General features: G+C 39.9%; 1 pseudogene across 1 annotated transcript; it reads left to right on the top strand.

Annotated features, from left to right (window-relative positions):
• Nucleotides 1-21,933: 21,933 nt before the first annotated feature.
• On the top strand, nucleotides 21,934-22,751 carry LOC311187609 (eIF5-mimic protein 2-like; annotated as a pseudogene). The gene has a single exon. The product of its transcript is annotated as an eIF5-mimic protein 2-like (transcript).
• Nucleotides 22,752-23,013: the final 262 nt, after the last annotated feature.

Here is a 23,013-nt window from a genome sequence, read left to right as displayed (position 1 = left end):
ACCTTTGAATGATCTCAATCACTGAAAAATGTATTAAAGTAATCCCAGAGTTAATGCCTTTAAGTGGCTAGCACACACAAATAAAATTCTCTTTGGAAAGAAATAACATCAGCCTCAAATTATTGCTGAAGTTTTGCAAAATACAGTATCTGTCACACAACAGAAAGCAACCAAGTACACAAGAAGAGATAAAATTAAAAAGCCTGAGAAACAACAGATAATAGGAAAAGACCCATTGGGGGGCTCAGATACTAGAGTTATCAGATACAGATTGAAAATAAAGATGCTTATTACGCAAAAGAGATAAAGGACAATATATACAAGTTCTGCAGATAAATGGAAACTATAAAACAATTGAACAAATTCTAGAATTAAAGCTGGAATAATCTAAATTGAGAACAAAATGGACTGTTTTAACACAGATGAAGAGAACATTGTTGAACAGGAAGGTAAGCTGGCAGAAACTATCCAGAATGAATCCCAGAATCACAAAAGGATGAAAATACAATCATGCATTGCTTAACAATGTGGAGTGCATTCTGAGAAATGTGTCCTTAGGCGATTTCATTGTTGTGTGACTTCATAATGCAAATGTCATAGAGTGTAATTACACAAAGCTAGATGGTATATGGCCTATTACAGTCCTAGGCTATATGGTATAGCCTATTGGGACCACGGTCATACATGTGGTCCATTGACCGAAGCGTTGTTAAGTGGAGCATAACCATATTAAGAGTGGGTAAGAGACAGAGAATACAGAGAGAAGGTTAACAGATGTGCACTAAAAATTCAGGAGGAGAGGAGAGAATGATTGAGGCAGAAGTAATATCTAAAGAAATAATGATTGAGAATTTTCTGAACTTTCCAAAACACCAAGCCACATAATCAAGAAGCCCTTAAAACTTTATCAAAATTTAAAAAAAAAAATTCACCTATGTACATTAGAGTAAAACTGCTGAAAACCAAAGACAAAGAAAATATCTAAAAATCAGCCATGAAATAAAAATTTCAGATTATCTTCAAAGGAACAATAATTAGACTTTTCAATAGGAAAAATAGAAGCCAGACAATGGAAGACTATCTTTAAAGTGTTGTAAGAAAATTACTGTCAATTTAAATTTATATTGCCATAGACAATATCCTCCACCTCAAATAGCTGAAATAAAGGCATATATATTTTTACCTGCATAGGTGAAATAAAAGCATTCTCAGACAAAAACGAAACCATCACTAGCAAATTCTTACTAGAAGAGATACTAAAAGTTGTTTCCCAGGCAAAATAAAAATGCATTTTCCCACAAAACAGAAGGAAAAGATGTACAAGGGGAAGAGTAAATATGTGGGTCGATCTAAATAGTTTCTGACTGTATAAAACAATGGTTAAAAAGCCTTGAAATATTGAAATATATATAATTAAGTTGAAAATATGGAAAGTTGGAATATGTGACATTGCATATAAATTAAAATAAAGATAAATGTTAGTCCTGTGAGTTATCTGGGAACAGGATAAGAGGACCAATACATAGCAGGCTTTGAAAAATCAAGAATGCATGCTGTAATTTATAGGATAACCACTAAACAATAGTAAATTGCTAAAAACTTTCAAGGAACAAAGGAATAACAAAAGAATTCAACAAACCCAAAAGAAGATAAGAGAGAAAAGGTATTGGAATATAGAGTAGGCCAGTCACAAAAGCAGCACTGAATATGCTAAGAGAGTAAACCCTAAAAGTATTAGAAATTACATTAAATTTAAACAGATTAATGCTTAAATTCAAACCCAAGAATGCCAGGTTAGATAAAAGTAATAAAACTCAGCTACACGCTGATCACAAAAGATACATTCAAAACTTGAATATCAAAAAAAATCAAAAGTGTAGGGATGGAAAACATACCATGATAACACTAACCGAAAGAAAGTTGCTAAAGGTATCATCAGATAAAATGGACTTTCAGTCAAAGGAGCAATCAAGGAAATAAGACGGGACACTCTATGAGAAAAAATACGAAAATCACCAGAAAGAGAAAATTCTAAATCTGTATGCATCTAACAACAAAGCTTCAGAATATTTAAAGCAAAATTGAACAAAATTATAAGAAATAATAGTCAGGGCCCAATCATAGTGGAAGATTTTAACGTATCTCTTTTCATATAAGACAAAATAAGCAGATAAGATATAGAAGATTTGAATATTATTAGCAAACCTGACCTAATTAGTTCAATCCCTGATTAGTAGGACACCACACTCAATAACTACAAAAGAAACATTCTTTAAAAAATGCATGGAATATGATAAAACTTAATCACACACTGGGCCATTAAAAAGTCTTAACAAATTGCAAAATATTAAACTCACACAGAATATGTTATCTAACCATGGGGCAACTAGCTAGAAATCAATTTTAAAATGCTAAAAATCCACCTTTTTAAAAATTAGAAAAGACGTTTCCAAATAACCCATGGGTTAAAGAACAAGTCATAACTAAAATTGCAGAACATTTTGCATGGCATGGTAATGAGAACATTGTGTATCCAAGTTACAGTGAATAGTCTGCTTCTGGCTATGATGACCTACTAAAAGAAAACCAATTCTCCCACTGAGAAGGACAAGAAAAGCTGAAAAATAGTACAAATTAAATTATCTAAAGACATTGGAGAGCTACCAAAACAGCTAGGATTTGAGGTAGCAAAATCCTGGAGAAAAGGGAAACAATGAGGTGAAACTGACATTTGACACCAATTTTCCCCTTGAGGCATTTGCTAATTGATTATTAACATGGGTGGAAAGGCTGAAAGAGAAGCTGCTAAGAGGGAGGAAACCTGAGTAGACATTTCAGCAATATCGCAGAGCTAAAGATTAAAAATCTAGAATTCAGAGCTACTCAGTCAGGATTTGATGGGCGAAGATCCTGGAGAAAAGGAAATTACAAAGAAATGAGATGGGCAGACTGAATGAATTTTCTCCTTGAGGCATTCACCAATTCTTTTTTTTTTAATAATAATAACAATAATTTTTCTTCTAATTGTGGTAATATTAGGATTCGCTCCATCAGTTGCAGCCACTGTAGGGTGCCTGCAGCAAAATCACCTATAGTCCAAGCTAGAAGCAAAGAATGCAAGTAGGAAGAGGTTATTAAGAGGCTAGGGAAATAAACAAAGCTGTTGGCAGCTTCATAGTGCAAGGAAGATAATAATTGGAATTTGGGGATTTCCAGAGTTGGGGGGGCCTGATAAATTCCCAGGGCCATCAGTTGAACCCTTAAAGAATTGTACCCCAGCAGTAAAGGTTGAAGTGGAAAAAGAATAGGCATGACAAGCTACAAATACAACCACGAATTAGTTCAGTTCTTGATTGGCTTAACCTCATTTCTACTGCCTTCCCAAAGCTACAGAAAATCCTCTACAAATCAGAAGATATCATCTATATTTCTAGAAATATTCATAATATTCAGCATTCAAACAAAAGCACACTGAGAGACATGCCAAATGGAAATGTTCTTAAAGGAGAAAGAGAAACCAGGACAAAAAGAAATAGACAATAGAAACAACCTGTTGGAGATTAAGCTATTAGAAGTATCAGGCATAGACTTTAAAATAATGTGACTAACTCAGTCACTTAAAAAAAAAAAAAAAGATGACATCTTGCTATTTGTGGCAACATGCATGGAACCGAAGGTGCTTGTGTTAAGCAAAGTAAGACTGAAAGGGAAAGACAAATATCAGAAGATTTTCACTCGTATGTGGAATATAAAGAAACAAAATAAGGGAGTAGATTAAAGCCAAACCAACTGAGGCTACCAGGTGGAGAGGGATGGTGGGAGCGAAGGGTGGTGGGGGGATGCAGTGGACTGTGGTGAAGGGTTACTGATACTTTGGTGGTGGACAGAGTCTGGCAACATATCTTTAGAAAGGTGTTGAGGGCCTCCTCGGTGGCGCAGCGGTTGAGCGCTGGGTTGTGAAGCTGCCCGCAGCCTCTGCAGCGCTGGTTCGATCCCCGGCCACTGGGTGAGGGTCCCACATGGCACACAGATCTCTTCTGACGCCCGCTGCTCCCCTCAGCAGTGTACTTTGTCAGTCTGCCTGTTCTGTTCTCTGCTCTGGCTCTGGTGAATTCTCTCACCCTCCCGTGCTTCTGACTGTACCCAGTGCTTGTATAAATAAATAAATACTCTTTAAAAAAAACAAAAAACAATAAAAAGGTGTTGAACCTGTGCTCCTAAAACATACACAGTGTTGTAAATCAACTTTACCTCCATTATAAAAAAGAATATAAAAAGGTCATGAAAAAAATTAAATGTTAAACCTCAGAAAAAAAATACAATAATGTGATTAATGTATTTAAAAAAACAGAAGACAAGACAGACAATTTTGCCCCCAAAATGAAATGTCAATGGGGGGAAAGGAAAGCAAACACTAATTCTGAAACTAAAAAATATAACGGTGACTTTCAGTTTTTGCTCCCATGTATAAAAAGCTTGGAAATCTTTGCTGATCTCCTCCCAGTAAGAAATACGTGGAACAAATGGAAAATCAACAAGTTTTCTAAGATCTATTAGTAAACTGAGGCCACAGGGTAAAGCCAACATGAATGCCTAGCGGGGAAGACACTAAGCTCATTAAGTCACAAGGGGAAAGACAGATACTGGATTATTTCATTCATATGTGGAATATAGAAAAACACAACAAAGGAACAGACAAAACTAAACCAGTAATAAATCCTAGAAATCTGACTGCTGAATTGAGGCTACCAGAGGGGCAGGGTGGGGGCAGGGAGGGAAGGGAAGAGGGGCCAAATGAACCATGGTGGAAGGTTATGGGTGCTTTGGTAGTGGGTGTGGTGTGATAGCAGGCATCTGAAGAGGTGTGAACCTTTACCCTTAAATCATATACAGTGTTGTAAACCAATGTAACCTCAAAAAAATACAATTAAAAAATAAATTTCATGTGAATTGTAAATCTAGAATTGAAAGGCTAATAAGCCTTCTAAAAAACAATGCAGTGTTTATGAAGTTTCTTTCAAAATAACAAAATAAAGTGAAGGAAAATATTGATCAATTTTTGTACCAAGGTACTATTATGTAAGGAAAAAAATCAACCCACACAATCATAATATCAAAACTTCAAGACGGCATAAAAAGAAAACCAGAGGTTAATTCCACCAATGAATGCTCATGCAAAAATTCTTCACATAATAATAATGGAATCCAGGGCCTCCCCGGTGGCGCAGTGGTTGAGCACTGGGTTGCAAAGCTGCCCACAGCCTCTGCAGCGCCGGTTCGATCCCCGGCTGCTCCCCGGCTACCGGAGTAGGGTCCCACATGGCGCGCAGACCTCTCCTGCCACCCGCTGCTCCCCTCAGCAGTGTACTTCGGTCCTTCTGCCTGCTCTGCTCCCTGCTCTGGCTCTGGTGAATTCTCTCACCCTCCCGCGCTTCTGACTGTAGCCAGTGCTTATATATATAAAAAAAAAACCCACAAAAAACTATAAAAAAATAATAATAATGGAATCCAGAAAGAAAGCAAATAATACAGCATGAAGAAGCAACTCTTGCAACAAGAATTCAAACAGTTGCTTTTGTCCCAATGTCCTTCTTACACTTATTTCATTTTATCCTTATATTGTTTTCTTTATGTTTACTCAAGAACTTGTTTAAAAAGTTATATCTGAGTCTTAGATAAGCTATTACTTTCACTTTGCAGGTGCTGGCAAAGATGTCTTGATTCTGCTCATATCTTGAAGATATAAGAGCATGTTTTGTGTTTCCAGGACAAGACTGTCCTGTCCTTGGCTGGAAGACATGGATGGCAATACATAACTTAGAGAACAGGATTAAGAAGCAGATTTGAAAGTGCGCTAATGCACTGGTCAGCTCACTCATTGTCATGAATCCTGAGAGAGAAGGTATTATGAGCACTTCAATTGCTGACCCAGAATTTTCAGTCCTGACCACATTTTACAAATTGCAGCACTTTCATAGCCCCAATGTATGCTACCCCTAGGGTACTTTAGGTTCCTTCATGATGAACTCAAAACACAAGTATTGGTATCACAACCTTTAGTGTCTCAATTTATGTGCCATCTAGATCCACTTGTCCCACCCTCCCATCTCTCCTCTGGGCCCTGCCTTCTGCTTGATTTCCTGGCCAGAGGACATGCAGTGATGGCCCATGCTGTTTCTGCCACTGCTGTTCAAGCCACAGCTGGGGGAGAAACCTAGCATAATATCACCTGACAAGGGGAGACTATTGCAGCTACAAACAAGCCAGACTAGATTCATGAGAGTACAGTGGAACTAATGCCCCATACAGAGGCCTCTGAGCAATAGGGACTGACTCCTCAGGTGAGTTGGCAGGCAAACACTTCTCATTGCTTTCATAGACTGTCCTTACTACACCCGAGGAGAGATATCAAATACTGTACAAAAAAAATAGCAATATCAAAAAATTTTAAAATCAATAAAAGGAATAAATAAATAAATAAATAAATAAAGACTGTCCTTAGATGCAGTCATTTTATATGCCCTTACAGAAGACATCAGGTGATATGAAGTCACCAGCTGATGTTTTTGTTGAGAACTTATGTCCAGATGGGTAACCCATCACCTTGTATTTGCTTTTTCTCTTTCTTTGCCTCACTTCCATTTCCCTTCAAACTTGTTACCATGTTTTACACATTCCCACAAAGTAGTGCCAGGTAAACTTTTGCCCCAGGCTCTTTTAGTCCTGAGCTAAGAAATTACTCGATTAATTCTAATTTTAATAAAATGAGTTTTATAATATAGGACATCACCAATAGCAGCTCAGTGAACCATGCTTCAAAAGTAGCAAATATAAAAATAATGTTTCTACTTCTGGGGAAGAATGACATTTTGCAACTAACCAAAGATGAATAGAATATAAAAGGTCCTTCCACAAAATATATTATCTGGGGGAAAGATGTGTTAAGAATAGACATAATACATGTAGCGACCCAGTTTTCCCAGCACCATTTATTGAACAAACTTTCTTTGCTCCAATGCATAGTCTTTGCTCCTTTGTCAAAGATTAGTTGACCATAAATCTGTGGGTTTATTTCTGGATTTTCTATTCGATTCCATTGGTCTGTATGTCTGTTCTTGTTCCAATACCATGCAGTTTTGATGATTATGGCTTTGTAGTATAGTTTGAAGTCTGGGAATGTGATGCCTCCATTCCCTTCTTTTTTGTTCAGGAGAGCTTTGGCTATTCGGGGTTTTTTGTGATTCCATATGAATTTCATCAATAATTGTTCTATTTCTTTGAAGAATGACATTGAAATTTTTATTGGAATAGCATTGAATCTGTATATTGCTTTTGGAAGGATGGCCATTTTAATAATGTTTATTCTCCCAATCCATGAGCAGGGGATGTCTTTCCATTTCTTTGTGTCTTCTTCTATTTCTTTTAACAGTGATTTATAGTTTTCTTTGTATAGGTCCTTTACCTCTTTTGTTAGATTTATTCCCAAATATTTGATTTTTTTTGTTTCAATAAAAAAAGGGATGGTTTTTTTGATTTCTTCTTCTTCAGATTTATTGTTTGTGTATAGGAAGGCTACTGACTTTTGCGTGTTGATTTTGTATCCTGCCACTTTACTGAACTGATGAAGCTTGACCACTACCTCACACCATACACAAAAATCAACTCAAAATGGATTAAAGAACTAGACATAAGACCTGAAACCATAAAACACATAGAAGGAAATATAGGTGAAACACTACGTGATTTGCACATCAAAGACATCTTTACAGACACATCACCCAAAGCAGTGATAGTGAAGGCAAAGATAAACAGCTGTGACTACATCAAATTAAAGAGCTTCTGCACAGCAAAAGAGACAATGACAAAAACAAAGAGAAACCCCACCAACTGGGAGAACATTTTTGCACACAACACTAATGATAAAGGACTGATCACAAAAATCTGCAAAGAGCTGATGAGACTCAACAACAACAAAGAAAATAACCCAGTCAAAAAATGGGCAGAAGAGCTAAAAAGAAACTACTCTGAAGAGGAAATGCAAATGGCCAACAGGCATATGAAAAAATGTTCAACATCACTTGTCATCAGGGAAATGCAAATCAAAACTACCATGAGATACCATCTTACACCAGTGAGAATGGCACATATTAAAAAAACTAGCAACAACAAATGTTGGCGAGGGTGTGGAGAAAAAGGAACTCTTCTGCACTGTTGGTGAGAGTGCAAACTGGTCCAACCACTGTGGAGAGCTGTGTGGAGATTTCTGGACCTACTAAACATAGAGCTTCCATATGATCCAGCAATTCCACTCCTAGGTATTTACCCAAAGGACACAGAAACATCAATTCCAAAGAACACCTGCACCCCTATGTTTATAGCAGCACTGTTTACAATAGATAAGCTTTGGAAACAACCCAAATGCCCAAAAATAGATGACTGGATCAAGAAGATGTGGTACATATATACCATGGAATATTACTCAGCATTCAAAAAAGATAAACACATGCAATTTGCAGCAACATGGATGGTGCTGGAAGGGATCATGCTCAGCGAAATAAGCCAGAAAGAAAAAGAAAAATACCGGATGGTCTCACTCATAGCAGGAATCTAGAAAACTTAAATAAGGGACCAGGAAAATGAATAACTAAAAGAAAGTGAAAATCAAAATCAACAAAAAACTATGAACCAGAGACACATTTAGGGGGGCGGGGGCAGGAGGGGAGGGATTGGGGTCAGAATGGGGGGGCTGCAATTGTATGGGGAATATAAAAATAAAATTTATTATTTAAAAAAAAAGAATAGACATAATATACACAGCTGTAGTAACAGTAAAATTTAAAGAAAATATTGAAGTGCGTTCATTAAAACACTGAGAGGAATAGAAGTTATTTTTATAACCTAGAGGTAGGAAGAACCCTCCTCAGCATGACTAAAATCCTGGAAGCCATAAGAAAACTATGAAAGTATAGTTCACCTATAGGTGATCATCTAAAAGGGGAAAAACATGAGCGATGCAACTAGATGAGATAGCACCCTCCTACTTTGATGGCACCAACATCTAAGTCAGTTTGACCTGATTGCTTGAGCACTAAATAAATAACCTTGTGACAGTAATTTGGTTTCTGAGGTGGATTGTTCTTAGGGAGAGAATGTTCTGAGCAACAAACACTTAAGAATCTGGTCCACTTAGTAATTGTATTTCTTATAATAGCATAAATTATCATTCTGTTTTGTATTTTCAAAAAGAATTCCACTTCATTTGGTGCTATGGCCTTAGCAATCCTAGCAATATTCAATAAACAGGAAATTTTAAGTCCAAAGATGCTCTGTTGCAACCACCTTTTCCTTTATTAAGTGTAATAGATCAACAGGGTCAGACAGTCACACTTAGCCCACTCTCAACGGTGGACTGATGGTATTTGCATAAGCCTTTAGAGTTATCCCTCCAATAACTTCGTTCTCTTCTCCCTCTCTCCTCCCTGCCTCCTACCTGTCCCCAAGCACACAGATTACCCACGCCTTCCCACAGACCTGACAGGACCTAGTGGAGAGGGTCAAGTGTGGAGATATGGCATCTGAAAAGCAGATTCCCCTCATCCTGCTTACTACCACACCCTCAGGGCACGGCAGACCAGGAACCAGTATCTGAGTTTGCTGCACCCAGGAAGGCAGCAAGACAGTTCTTGTTCAAAGGCAAAGAAGGGGGCCTCCCTGGTGGCCTAGGGGTTAAGTCTCAGCACGCTATCTCCACTATCACCACAATCACTCTATCACCTGAGTTCCATTCCCAGCCAGGAGCTAACCTACATATGTCTGAGCAGACCTCTCCTGTCTCACTTGCTGTTCCCCTTAGCAGTGTGTTTCAGTAGATCCGCCTGTTCTGCTCCCCACTCTGTCTCTTGTGAATCACCCCAATTCCTCTGGCCTATACCCCAGGTCTCCTATACAAAATAAATAAATAGTTATAAAAAATGCAAGGAAGGGCCACAGCTTGAACAAAAACTGGAGGAAACCATCAGCCTAGGGTGTGATGTAAAATGAATCTGAAAAAGGTAGCATTGAAAATAATCATAATCATCCCTAGAAAAGTCATTCTAAAGGGAACTTAGCAGAGAAATTAAGCAAAGAAGAGACATAAACACAAAATTTTCCAGAACCACGTCAATTTGCTAAACCTACACTTAGAATCTCTTTAGAAAGAAGGCAAATGAAACATGAACTTTTAAAAAGATAACCAGTTTCCTACAATCCAAATGCCCAAAAAAAGATGACTGGATCAAGAAGATGTGGTATATATACACAATGGAATATTACTCAGCTATCAAAAAAGATAAACTCATGCAATTTGCAGCAACATGGATGGAGCTCGAAGGGATCATGCTCAGCAAAAATAAGCCAGAAAGAAAAAGAAAAATACTGGATGGCCTCACTCATAGCAGGAACTTAGAAAACCTAAATAAGGGACCAGGAAAAAGACTAACTATAATAAAGAAAAAATCAAAATCAACAAGTGACTATAAACCAGAGACACACTACGGGGAGCGGAGTCAGGGAGAGGAAGGATTAGGCTCAAAATAATAGGGGTGCAATTGCATGGGGAATATAACCAAAATGAAAATGCATACATTGTGCAAAAATGAAAAACTATGTAAGAATTATATAAAATAAATTTTTTTTTTTTTATAAATTTTATTGTTATATTCCCCATACAATTGCAGCCCCCCATTCTGACCCCAATCCCTCCCCTCCCGCCCCCGCCCCCCTAAAAGTGTCTCTGGTTCATAGTTTTTTGTTGATTTTGATTTTCACTTTCTTATAGTTATTCATTTTCCTGGTCCATTATTTAAGTTTTCTAGATTCCTGCTATGAGTGAGACCATCCGGTATTTTTCTTTTTCTTTTTGGCTTATTTCGCTGAGCATGATCCCTTCCAGCGCCATCCATGTTGCAGCAAATTGCATGTGTTTATCTTTTTTGAATGCTGAGTAATATTCCATGGTATATATGTACCACATCTTCTTGATCCAGTCATCTATTTTTGGGCATTTGGGTTGTTTCCAAAGCTTAGCTATTGTAAACAGTGCTGCTATAAACATAGGGGTGCAGGTGTTCTTTGGAATTGATGTTTCTGTGTCCTTTGGGTAAATACCTAGGAGTGGAATTGCTGGGTCATATGGAAGCTCTATGTTTAGTAGGTCCAGAAATCTCCACACAGCTTTCCACAGTGGTTGGACCAGTTTGCACTCCCACCAACAGTGCAGAAGAGTTCCTTTTTCTCCACACCCTCGCCAACATTTGTTGTTGCTAGTTTTTTTAATATGTGCCATTCTCACTGGTGTAAGATGGTATCTCATGGTAGTTTTGATTTGCATTTCCCTGATGACAAGTGATGTTGAACATTTTTTCATATGCCTGTTGGCCATTTGCATTTCCTCTTCAGAGAAGTTTCTTTTAAGCTCTTCTGCCCATTTTTTGACTGGATTATTTTCTTTGTTGTTGTTGAGTCTCATCAGCTCTTTGCAGATTTTTGTGATCAGTCCTTTATCATTAGTGTTGGGTGCAAAAATGTTCTCCCAGTTGGTGGGGTTTCTCTTTGTTTTTGTTATTGTCTCTTTTGCTGTGCAAAAGCTCTTTAATTTGATATAGTCCCAGCTGTTTATCTTTGCCTTCACTATCACTGCTTTGGGTGATGTGTCTGTAAAGATGTCTTTGATGTGCAAATCACGTAGTGTTTTGCCTATATTTCCTTCTATATATTTTATGGTTTCAGGTCTTATGTCTAGTTCTTTAATCCATTTTGAGTTGATTTTTGTGTATGGTGTGAGGTGGTGGTCAAGCTTCATTCTTTTGCATGTAGCGACCCAGTTTTCCCAGCACCATTTATTGAACAAACTTTCTTTGCTCCAATGCATAGTCTTTGCTCCTTTGTCAAAGATTAGTTGACCATAAATCTGTGGGTTTATTTCTGGATTTTCTATTCGATTCCATTGGTCTGTATGTCTGTTCTTGTTCCAATACCATGCAGTTTTGATGATTATGGCTTTGTAGTATAGTTTGAAGTCTGGGAGTCTGATGCCTCCATTCCCTTCTTTTTTTTTCAGGAGAGCTTTGGCTATTCGGGGTTTTTTGTGATTCCATATGAATTTCATCAATAATTGTTCTATTTCTTTGAAGAATGACATTGAAATTTTGATTGGAATAGCATTGAATCTGTATATTGCTTTTGGAAGGATGGCCATTTTAATAATGTTTATTCTTCCAATCCATGAGCAGGGGATGTCTCTCCATTTCTTTGTGTCTTCTTCTATTTCTTTTAACAGTGTTTTATAGTTTTCTTTGTATAGGTCCTTTACCTCTTTTGTTAGATTTATTCCCAAATATTTGATTTTTTTTGTTTCAATAACAAAAGGGATGGTCTTTTTGATTTCTTCTTCTTCAGATTTATTGTTTGTGTATAGGAAGGCTACTGACTTTTGCGTGTTGATTTTGTATCCTGCCACTTTACTGAACTGATTGATGAGTTGAATTAGCTTTTCTGTGGAGTTTTTGGGGTTCTCTATATATAATATCATATCGTCTGCAAATAGTGATAGTTTGACTTCTTCTTTTCCTATTTGGATTCCTTGGATGTCTTTCTCTTGTCTTATTGCCCTGGCTAGGACTTCCAGTATTATATTGAAAAGCAATGGTGAGAGTGGACATCCTTGTCTTGTTCCAGATCTTAATGGAATTGCTTTCAGCTTTTCACCATTGAGAATGATACTGGCTGTTGGCTTGTCATAGATGGCCTTTATGATGTTGAGGTATGTTCCTTGTATCCCAAGAACTTCAAGGGCTTTTATCATGAATGGGTGTTGCACTTTGTCGAAAGCTTTCTCAGCATCTATTGATATTATCATATGGTTTTTATATTTCTTTTTGTTGATGTGTTGGATAACGTTGATTGATTTTCGGATGTTAAACCATCCTTGTGCCCCTGGAATGAATCCAACTTGGTCGTGGTGAATTATCTTATGGATACATTGTTGGATTCTGATAGCTAAAATTTTATTAAGGATTTTTGCATCAGTGTTCATTAGGGAGATTGGCCTGTAGTTTTCCTTTTTTGTGTTGTCCTTGTTCGGTTTTGGTATTAGTGTAATGTTGGCTTCATAGAACGTGTTTGGTATTGTCCCTTCCTTCTCAATTTTTTGGAAGAGTTTGTGAAGGATAGGCACTAATTCGTCTCTGAATGTTTGGTAGAATTCATTTGTAAATCCATCAGGTCCTGGGCTTTTGTTTTTGGGGAGGTTTTTGATTACCATTTCAATTTTGCTAATTGTAATTGGTCTGTTTAGGTGTTCTATTTCTTCTTTATCTAGGTTTGGGTGATTGTAGAGTTGTAGGAATTTGTCCATCTCCTCTAGATTGTTAAACTTGTTTCCATATAACTGTTCATAGTAGTTACTGATTATTCTTTTGATTTCTGCTGTGTCCGTTGTGATTTCTCCTCTTTCATTGATGATCCTGTTTATTTGTGCTTTCTCCCTTTTTTCCTTTGTGAGCCTGGCTAGGGGTTTGTCTATTTTATTTATTTTTTCAAAGAACCAGCTCTTGGTTTCATTGATCTTTTGGATTGTTTTTTTAGTTTCAATTTCATTTATTTCTGCTTTGGTTTTTATTATTTCTTTTCTTCTACTGGTTTTGGGGTTTTCTTGTTGTTCTTTTTCTAGATCTTTGAGCTTCGAGATTAGGTTGTTTCTTTGCGTTCTTTCTTGTTTCTTGATGTGAGCTTCTATTGCTATATATTTTCCTCTTATTACTGCTTTTGCTGCATCCCATACATTTAGGATATTGGTGTCCTCCTTGTCGTTCAATTCAAAAAAATTTTTAATTTCTTCTTTGATCTCCTCATTAGTCCAATGGTCTTCCAGTAGTGTGGTTTTTAATCTCCATGAGGTAGGAAAGTTCCTTGCCTTCTTTTTATGGTTTATTTCTAGTTTGATGCCTTCATGGTCAGAAAAGATTGTTGATATGATTTCAATCTTGGTGTATCTGTTGATGTTTGTCTTGTGCCCCAGTATGTGATCGATCCTGGAGAATGATCCGTGTGCGCTTGAGAAAAATGTGTACTCCGTTTTTTTGGGGTTTAGTGTTCTATAGATGTCTGTTAAGCCCAATTGCTCTAGGTCTTTATTTAGAGCTTTGGTTTCTTTACTTATTTTTTGTCTTGTTGATCTATCCATTGTTGATAGTGGTGTGTTGAAGTCTCCCACTACGTATGTGTTTTCTCTGATGTCTGTTTTCAGAGAGGACAACAGTTGTCTGATATATTTTGGTGCTCCTTCGTTTGGTGAGTATATGTTAATGAGTGTTATTTCTTCTTGAAGTATTGTCCCCTTGATCATAATGTAGTGACCATTGGGGTCTCTTTTTATCTTTTTGAGTTTGAAATCTGTTTTATCTGATATAAGTATAGCTGTTCCTGCTTTCTTTTTTGGCCCATTTGCTTGTAGGATTGTTTTCCATCCTTTGACTTTGAGCCTATTTTTATCTTTTGTAGCTAAATGTGTTTCCTGGAGACAGCAAAAGGTTGGGTTTTGTTTCTTAATCCAGGCTGCAACTCTGTGTCTTTTTATTGAAGAGTTTAGTCCATTTACATTTAGAGTTAATATTGATATGTTAACATCTGTATTTGCCATTGTGTTTGTCTTTCCTTTGATTTTATTTATTTATTCTTTTAATAACTTTTTTTTTTTTTTGGCCTTCTTTCATTGTTATTCGTCGCTCTGAGGTTCTGGCTTTAGGACTCCTTGTAGTATTTTTTGGAGTGGGGGTTTAGTTGCAATGAAATTCCGGAGTTTCTGTTTGTCTGGGAAGGTCCATATTCTTTCTTCAAAGAGGAAGGAGAGCTTTGCGGGATAGAGTATTCTTGGTTGGCATCTGTTTTCTTGGAGTCTGTTGACTATGTCCCTCCACTCTCTCCTTGCCCGTAGTGTTTCTTCGGAGAAGTCTGATGTCAGCCTGATTGGTTTTCCTTTGAATGTTATCTGTTTCTTCCCTCTTGCCAGCTTCATTATTTTTTCCTTGTCCTGGATTCTTGGGAGCTTTACTATTATGTGTCTTGCTGTATTTTTCCTTTCGTCGTGGAAGTTTGGTGTTCTTCTTGCTTCTTGTATATCAATTTTCAGCTCCTTCTTCACATTTGGGAAGTTCTCTTCAATTATCTCTTTGAATATTTTCTCTGTTCCTACATCTCTCTCCTCTCCTTCTGGTATTCCTATAACTCTTATATTTCCTTTCCTCATGGAGTCAGATAGTTCCCGAAGTCTTTCTTCGTTCTTTTTCCTTCGTACTTCTCTTTCCTTCTCTGTTTTGGTTCTTTTTATTTCTGTGTCTTCAAGATTACTTATTCGTTCTTCCATTTCATCTATTCTGCTTTCATTGCTTTTCCCAGAATTCTTTAGTGCTTCCATTAATTCTTTGATCTCCTGCATTTCTTTTACTTCCCTCTTTAGGGACTCAATTTCTTTCTTCTGACCATTGTTTTCCCTCTCTAGGGACTCAATTGCATTCTTCTGATCGTTGATTATTTTTCCCTTATCATTGTTTTCCTTTATGACTTCTGTCAGTTTTTTAATCACGGCAATTTTAAATTCTCTTTCTGGAAGGCTCAGAAATTCTTCCAAGTTATTGTCGTTGCAATCTGGGGGCTGGCTTTCTTTTTGTGGTGTGCTTTTTCTCTGGAGAGTTGCTAGGTTGCATGTGGTTCTTCTCCTCCCTACTGTCTGTTTTCTAATTTGCCGTATGCGTTGGGACACTGTGTTGTTGGGACTGGCCGGCATCTTGGGTGGGCTTCTCTGTTCCCCTCTGGTTCTTCCAGGAGTCATCTGTCAGTTTCAAGCAGCCTTTACTGGAGAAAGGTCCCTGTTCTAAAATGCCGATGTGGGGACACACTCCCCTGTGCGCCTGGTCTGCCCCGGCGGTGGGTTCCTGCTCCGCTCTGGGCTTGGACTGCAGGCCAGAGGGGGTCTGGCGTGGGCGAACTTCCCCCGCTCACCTCTGGCTCCTGGGGAAGCCTTCTGCAGGTAGTCTTTACTGAAGAAATGTCCCTGTTCTAAAATGGTGATGTGGGACACACTCCCTGCGCTTCTGGTCTCAGGCACACTATTCTGCGCGCCTGGTCTGCCCCGGCTGTGGGTGCTCGCTCTCCCTGTGGGCTCAGACTACTTGTTCGGAAGGGGCCCGGTGTGGGCTAACTCCCCAGCTGGCCACTAGCTCCTTCAGTAGCCTGTGCTGGGGTCAAGTCGCTAGGTGGCACCAGAGATCTCTCCTAGAGCCCTTGGGGAGCTGATTTTCCACCCCGTGGGACAGGGAGCAGAGCGGGGATGGTAGGGTACACCTCAACGGCTTTGGGGTGCTGTGTCTGCCTTGTGCCCCACCGTCGTGGGGAACCCACGCCCCTAATTTCGTGCCCCGGGTCTCAGTTCCAAAGCCCTCAGTTCCAGGACGCGGGCTGTAGCCCAGATCAGTGGCGCGGGAATGGCGCCTTTTGAATCCCGCTCCCCTGCCTGGGCGCCTTGTTCCTGCTCACTCAGGGAGGGCCTCCGCCCGGGTCTCAGTTCCAAAGCCCTCAGTTCCAGGACGCAGGCTGTAGCCCAGATCAGTGGCGCGGGAATGGCGCCTTTTGAATCCCGCTCCCCTGCCTGGGGGCCTTGTTCCTGCTCACTCAGGGAGGGCCTCCGCAGTCTCCCCGCAAGCCTAGGTCGCAGGCGCAGGGCCCTGGGCAGCTGCAATCCTAGCGCCGCTTTCGCGCAAGCTTACCGGGCAGCCGGGGCTGTGTGCTGGTGCTGGTCTCCTCCTGGTGGGCGGGGCTCTCTTTAATGGCGGCTGGAGCTCACCTCCGCGGCGGATCCTGCAGGGTTCGCCTCAGCTCCCGTTCACGGGGTGTGGTGGCTGAAATAGTTCCTTTCCACTCACAGTCCCACTTGCTGCATCCGTTTTTCTTGTTGGGCGTTTTGGTTTGTTGTTTCCCTCGTCTCTGCCGGTCGGAGAGTGCCGCCTCTGTGGGCGGGGGAGGGGAGCAGGGTTCTGCGCTTCCCTCCCTTCTCGTCGTCTTTTATGGCAACTTTCTTCTTCGGGCAGTTTGCTGGAGTCCTCCGTTTATCTTCCGTGTCCCAGTTCTCACTGGGACCTGCCGCTTTTCCTCCCTATTAACTTTTTTTAATGGGAGATCTTACTCGCAGCGTCTCCTCGCCGCCATGTTGCTCCGCCCCCCTCAAAATAAAATATTTTTAAAAAGAAAAGAAAGTTCACATAAGTTAATTGACTGAAAAAATAAACTAAATCTAAACAAATGAATTTTTTTGTATATTATGATAATGAATCTGGATGCTACCTTGGTGACAAAAGTGCTCTACTATCAGTATGATCAAGATGACTACCTTTAAGAATGATTGTTAAATTTTTAATTCTAAAACTAAAAGTTGTTATATGTATGTATAATATCAAGAAGCAAAGAGAGCTGGGTTCAAGTCCTAGTTCTGTTACTAAATGATGGGGCACTTCACTGTTCACAATTAGTTTTCTTTTAAATTAAAATAAATATTTATTATTATTTAAAAAACAGGATTAAATAAGCCAATGTGTATAAAAGGCTCAGTAAATAACATTAGTTACGAAAGGATGCTGATATATATTGACCTTTGTGTGTTCATACTATATTTTGTGATTAATAACAACCACTTACAAAATAAAATGCTTTACGAAACTCTTTTTTTAAAAGATTTATTTATTTATTTATACAAGCACTGGGTACAGTCAGAAGCGCGGGAGGGTGAGGGAATTCACCAGAGCCAGAGCGGGGAACAGAACAGGCAGACTGACGAAATACACTGCTGAGGGGAGCAGCAGGTGCAGCAGGAGAGGTCTGTCACGCCATGTGGGACCCTGGCCAGCGGCTGGGGATTGAACTGGTGCTGCAGAGACTGCAGGCAGCTTCGCAGCCCAGCGCTCAACCGCTGCGCCACCAGCGGAGGCCCTGCTTTACAAAACTCTTAAAAAAAAAAAAAAAAAGATAACCAGTTTCCTGAGCCTTGAAGTGCTATACTTCAGGTGACGATTTGTAAGGGAACTGCCCTCCATCTTTGCAAAATTGCCTTTGAACACATTTGGCTGGGATAAACCCACTTACATTCCTAAAACCACCAGAGTAGAACAAAACCAAAATAGCAGGATCGTTTGAGTTTCTTATTCCCTCAGCTTCCCATAAGCTGTCATTCTTTTTCAAAGAGAGGACTCTCTGCTTCCTCCCTGCCCCCATGTGCTGCCACAGTCCTAGAACTGTGCCCTTCCCAAAATTACCGAGAGTGGCACCTCTTATATGAACACAGCACAAGAACGGCATGTGGCTTGGCCATGAGGTCCTCCTGGGTCAGGCAGCCCCACATCTGTTCCACATGGCACTTCCAGAGTCTGGGTGATTCTATTGTAAACAACACGCGGTATGGGGCATCCAAAGTACATGCAGTACACATAAGGCTGGGCCACATTAAGACTAGCTCCTTCCCAGTCTCTGCTGAACCAGGGATCCCCAAATCCTGCCATCCAGTCACAAGCAGGGTCAGTGAATTACCATGGTGACTGCAACTGTTGCTCTGTACTCAGTGCCCACTGGTGCTTGACCTGGTGTGATGGGAGTTAAATGGTCACCCAAAGACAGAAACACAAGGAAAGTATTGTCATTATACCCAAGAAGGAAGGACTAGAAATTGGAATGAAAGGGAGGGAAGGGAAGAGACCTGCAAGGCCTGTGTCCCTGCCATAAGGTGGCTGGCTAATGTTCATCTACCTCACTTTCACACCATGCTTAGACATCACTTAGCACCCCTAGTTCAGCATATCAATGCAGAGGCTATTGCTTGCTCCATACCCGAACTGCTCATCCTACCTGACTGGTGGGAGCAACAAGGTAAATATGTTTCTCTGTTCCCCACTCAAGCCCCACCTACTAGCAACCTGTAAGACTTGACTCTTCTACACTGTGCTGCGTGGGCATCTCTACAGCTATGGTCAACATGAAGATGCTCATGCACATCTCTGTCTTCATCAGTCGGGGGTTTGTGTCAAATATCAATGGAGACTTTGCACAAACATTTAGCTTCATGCTAAGCAATTTGAAAGTCACCAATTTCTCAGGTTCCGAAGACCATAGGATCTACCTTCTACTAATAGGGTGATTTGGGGGATTTTGACTAACTTTTTTTCTAAGTCTCATTTCTTCTACAACAGGGGTACAATAACATTTACTTGACAGGATTGTTTAAAGGATGAAATGTGTTGGTGCATGTAAGAGGTGGTGAAACGGGGGTGGAGAGGGCAACAAAAGGGTAACAGGGCAGGAGGCCAGATGGAAGCATGGAACGGCCACCCACCTGCCCAGGCTCTGAGACAAGAGAGCCACTAAAAAGTCCCAAAAGGCCAAAAAGCAAAACCAAGGGCTATAGCAATACAACACCCACACAATGGGGGTCTATGGGCTATAACCGTACAAAGAACAGTGCCCTATAGAGGACAGGTCACTTTCTGTGGGTTCTTACCCATGCACACAATTGCAAGAGCCCTTAGGCTCCAGGAACAACCAACACGGGGTTTATTTTACAAACAGGGGAAACAAAGAGCCTACTGTATCCACAAGTAGTGGCTGCTTCATCCAGATAGCATCAGTGATGGTTGCCACTGGTCACCAGGAGTGCTGGACAGCACTGGCCAGTAGTGATGGCCACTACTGGTCCCACAGAGGCGGTGTCAGAGACACCCAGTGTTAACAGCTCTTTGTGAGTTGTTGGGTTAGAACAACAACAGCTCTTTGAGGCACCGGGCCCAGGGCCTTTGGTGCTCCTTTCAGGCAATGTCAGAGACAGGACCGAGGCCCTGTCTGTGACAGAGTCCTTTGGCTTCTCTTACCTCCTAGGAGGGTGGCGGCTGGATGCTTCTTTTCTTCTTTCTTCTTTGGAGGCTGGAACCATCTTCTCTTCTTTGTGGGCTGGCATCATCTACCTTTCTTCTGGGCCTCTCTCAGCTCCCTCCAACCCTTGCTTATATCCTCTTTCAGGATGCCCCACCCACAAGTCTGATTGGATCATTTAGCACCAATCAGCTGATAGCTCACACCTGATTGGTCCATTACAAAAAAAAATGGCAGTTACTGAGCTCTGAGGAGCAACTGCCACAATTGGTTTGTGGTGGACCAGCAGATTGAAAGAATACCACTGTTCCTGCCGGCTCCCATTGCTGAGGAGGCTGGGTTCCCGTGATGATGGGACTATGTAAAGTGTCAAACAGTGTGTGACAGGGGCCTCTCTGGTGTGCAGGGGTTAAAGACAGCGCTAACAAGTTATCGCCAGCCACTGCAGCACGAGTTTGATCCCATGGGCCAGGGAGCAACCCACATGGTGCAGCAGACCTCTCCTGACTCACCTGCTGCTCCCCTCAGCAGTGTATTTTGGTGGTCTGCCTGTTCTGTTCCCCACTCTGTCTCTGGTGAATCCTCTCATGGCCCCGCACCTCTGATCTGCACCCCAGTTCTTGTATGCGTAAATAAATAAATATTTTTTAAAAAACTGTGTGATAAATGTAGGTACCATCCACATCTTTCCTTTTGTAACACAATACCCTTGACCTAATGCATTGCTTATCAAATTTGAGTAATATTATTCTGAAATTTCGTAACTCCTCAAAGAGCTCTAGTATTGTGTGAAATTATCATTATTGTAAACTGACTTAAATATTTATTTATCTAAAACTCCATATAAATTCCTTTGCTTATGTAGTTCTTATAGGAGAGGGAAACTCTTCCTCTATCCATCTTAGGTGCTGGACTGATATTTTGTGGGCAAAAGATTCATTCACAAGAGCAAAACTTACAAATTCATTTACATGAATTTTACCCGATACATATTTTACAGATAAATGAAGACTCCCTCCAAAGTGGCAAAACCTAACTGCTTGTATGTTAGGTTGAAGGAAGAGAGGCAATTTTGGAAAAGTAAAATAAGTAAAAAAAGGAAGCTAGAAGTTATTTTAACAAGATCTGTTTGTACAGAATTCCATCAGTCTAAGCTCTTCATCTCCAGTGATAAAAATGTTTCTTTCCTCCTGGTATAGAGAGCTCATCTTTCACATGAGATTTTTAATTTTTTTAAATTAATTAACTAATTTTCTTAAGTTGTTATTCATTTTTGTGCAATAAATAAATCCCCATAAATCTCCCACAGCCTCATCACCTGCAAACTGTCACCACAGTCCCTTGTGCTCTTTCCTCCCCACTTTTGATCCCTCGCCCTCCCCTGCAGTTTGTCTGCAAGTTTTGTCTTTTTTTCCCTTTGACCTTTGTTTGGTTCTCCTATACTCCTCCTATGAGTGAAAACTTCTAATATTTTTCTTTTTCCATTTGACTTATTCCACTGAGCATAATCCCTTCCAGCTCTACCCAAGTTGCTGAGAATGACATGAATTTATCTTTTTTGATTGCTGAATCACATAAGAGTTTTAACTCCTGTTTTCTGGGAGGAAAGAGGATGTCAGGGCATCCTTCTTACACCTGCTATTTTTCAAGTGCCTGTAGCTCCAAATAATCCCATGTCAAAGTGACATATTTTGGGGTGGCATATCCCGCACTCTTCATTTTCACAAAAGTATGAACAAAAAAATCACAAATCAAAAGTCTGCTGCTGTCCCTTAAAGGGGGTTTCAGAGTCATAAAGGAACAATTTTGGTTGTGTTGGCTGGTGTTCTTCTGGCTAATTAGAGCACTTAATGCATCCATTCTTGATCGCCTTTATGAAAAAACTTTGGCTAGAAGAAATGGTTTCAGCATTTTGGCTATCAAGCCCTTTACAACCAGATAAATGAAAAAGATATCAATGGAAGAGTTGCAAGTCTTCACAATGTGAGAATGGGTAACACTGCTGGAATCTTTTTTTTGTCAATAAAGGAAAGTGTTGAGCACTTCGCCAAGTATTTTACTGAGGCAGGCTTGAAAGAGCTCTCAGAATATTTTCAGAATCAGCAAACCATAGAAGCTCATAGGAAACTTCAGAAAGAATTTCAAGAACAGATGTCCTGTGGTGATCCATTTAAGGATATAATTTTGTGTGTCAAGGAGGAGATGAAAGAAAATAACAACATCCCAGAACCCACTGCCATTGGATTAGTCTGCTCCGGCACAATGAGCGCAATGGAATGGAACAAAAAAGAGGAGCTCGCAGCAAAGCAAGCCATCATGCACTTGAGGCAATCCAGCCCTCTATTTGCTGCCTTTACTACTCAAGGTCAGCCTGAGCTAACTCTGTTACTGAAGATTCAGGAGTATTGCTATGACAACATTCATTTCATGAAAGCTTTCCAGAAAATAGTTGTGCTTTTTATAAAGCTGAAATTCTGAGTGAAGAGCCCATTCGAAAGCGGTAGAAAGATGCACATTTGCAAAGGAGAAAAGTGTCTTCCTTGAGCCAACAAAAAAAAAAATGTGGAGTGGCTCACAGATGCTGAAGAAGAGTCTGAGTCTGAAGCTGAAGATGGTGACTGAATTTACATCCTCAGTAAAGGAAACGGGAGTTGTAGATAAAATGTTGTGCCTCACATGTCCAGGTTCTGACATATTCCTGTGCCCTAAGTCAGGCATGCTATAAGGCAAATTTTATTTTAACTGCATCTACAGTTACTGGAAATGTTGGGTTTAGTTTCTAAAACCATGTTTTAAGTAACTACAAGAATTACAGATTTGAATTTATTTAATGTGTCATTTGTCTTTTCAGTTCTTTTCTATCTCCTGTATTTTCTACTATAGTAATGTAATTTCAGGCCTTCCACAATGAACAGCTAGTTCACTTGATCCCCTGGGTTTTCTATATAAACAGTGCTCAAGATAAGTTAAAAATAATTTGTTCAAGAGATTCTGTTTGGAAATTAAACTGAAAGTAAAGACTTGGAGGCAGGGATTTGTGTGATAATTTCCCTTTCTCTTCAATGAAAA

Source organism: Talpa europaea (genome assembly GCF_964194135.1).
Source record: "Talpa europaea genome assembly, chromosome: X".
In the NCBI taxonomy this organism is placed as follows: domain Eukaryota; kingdom Metazoa; phylum Chordata; class Mammalia; order Eulipotyphla; family Talpidae; genus Talpa; species Talpa europaea.
This window is presented reverse-complemented; position numbering and strand designations above follow the sequence as displayed.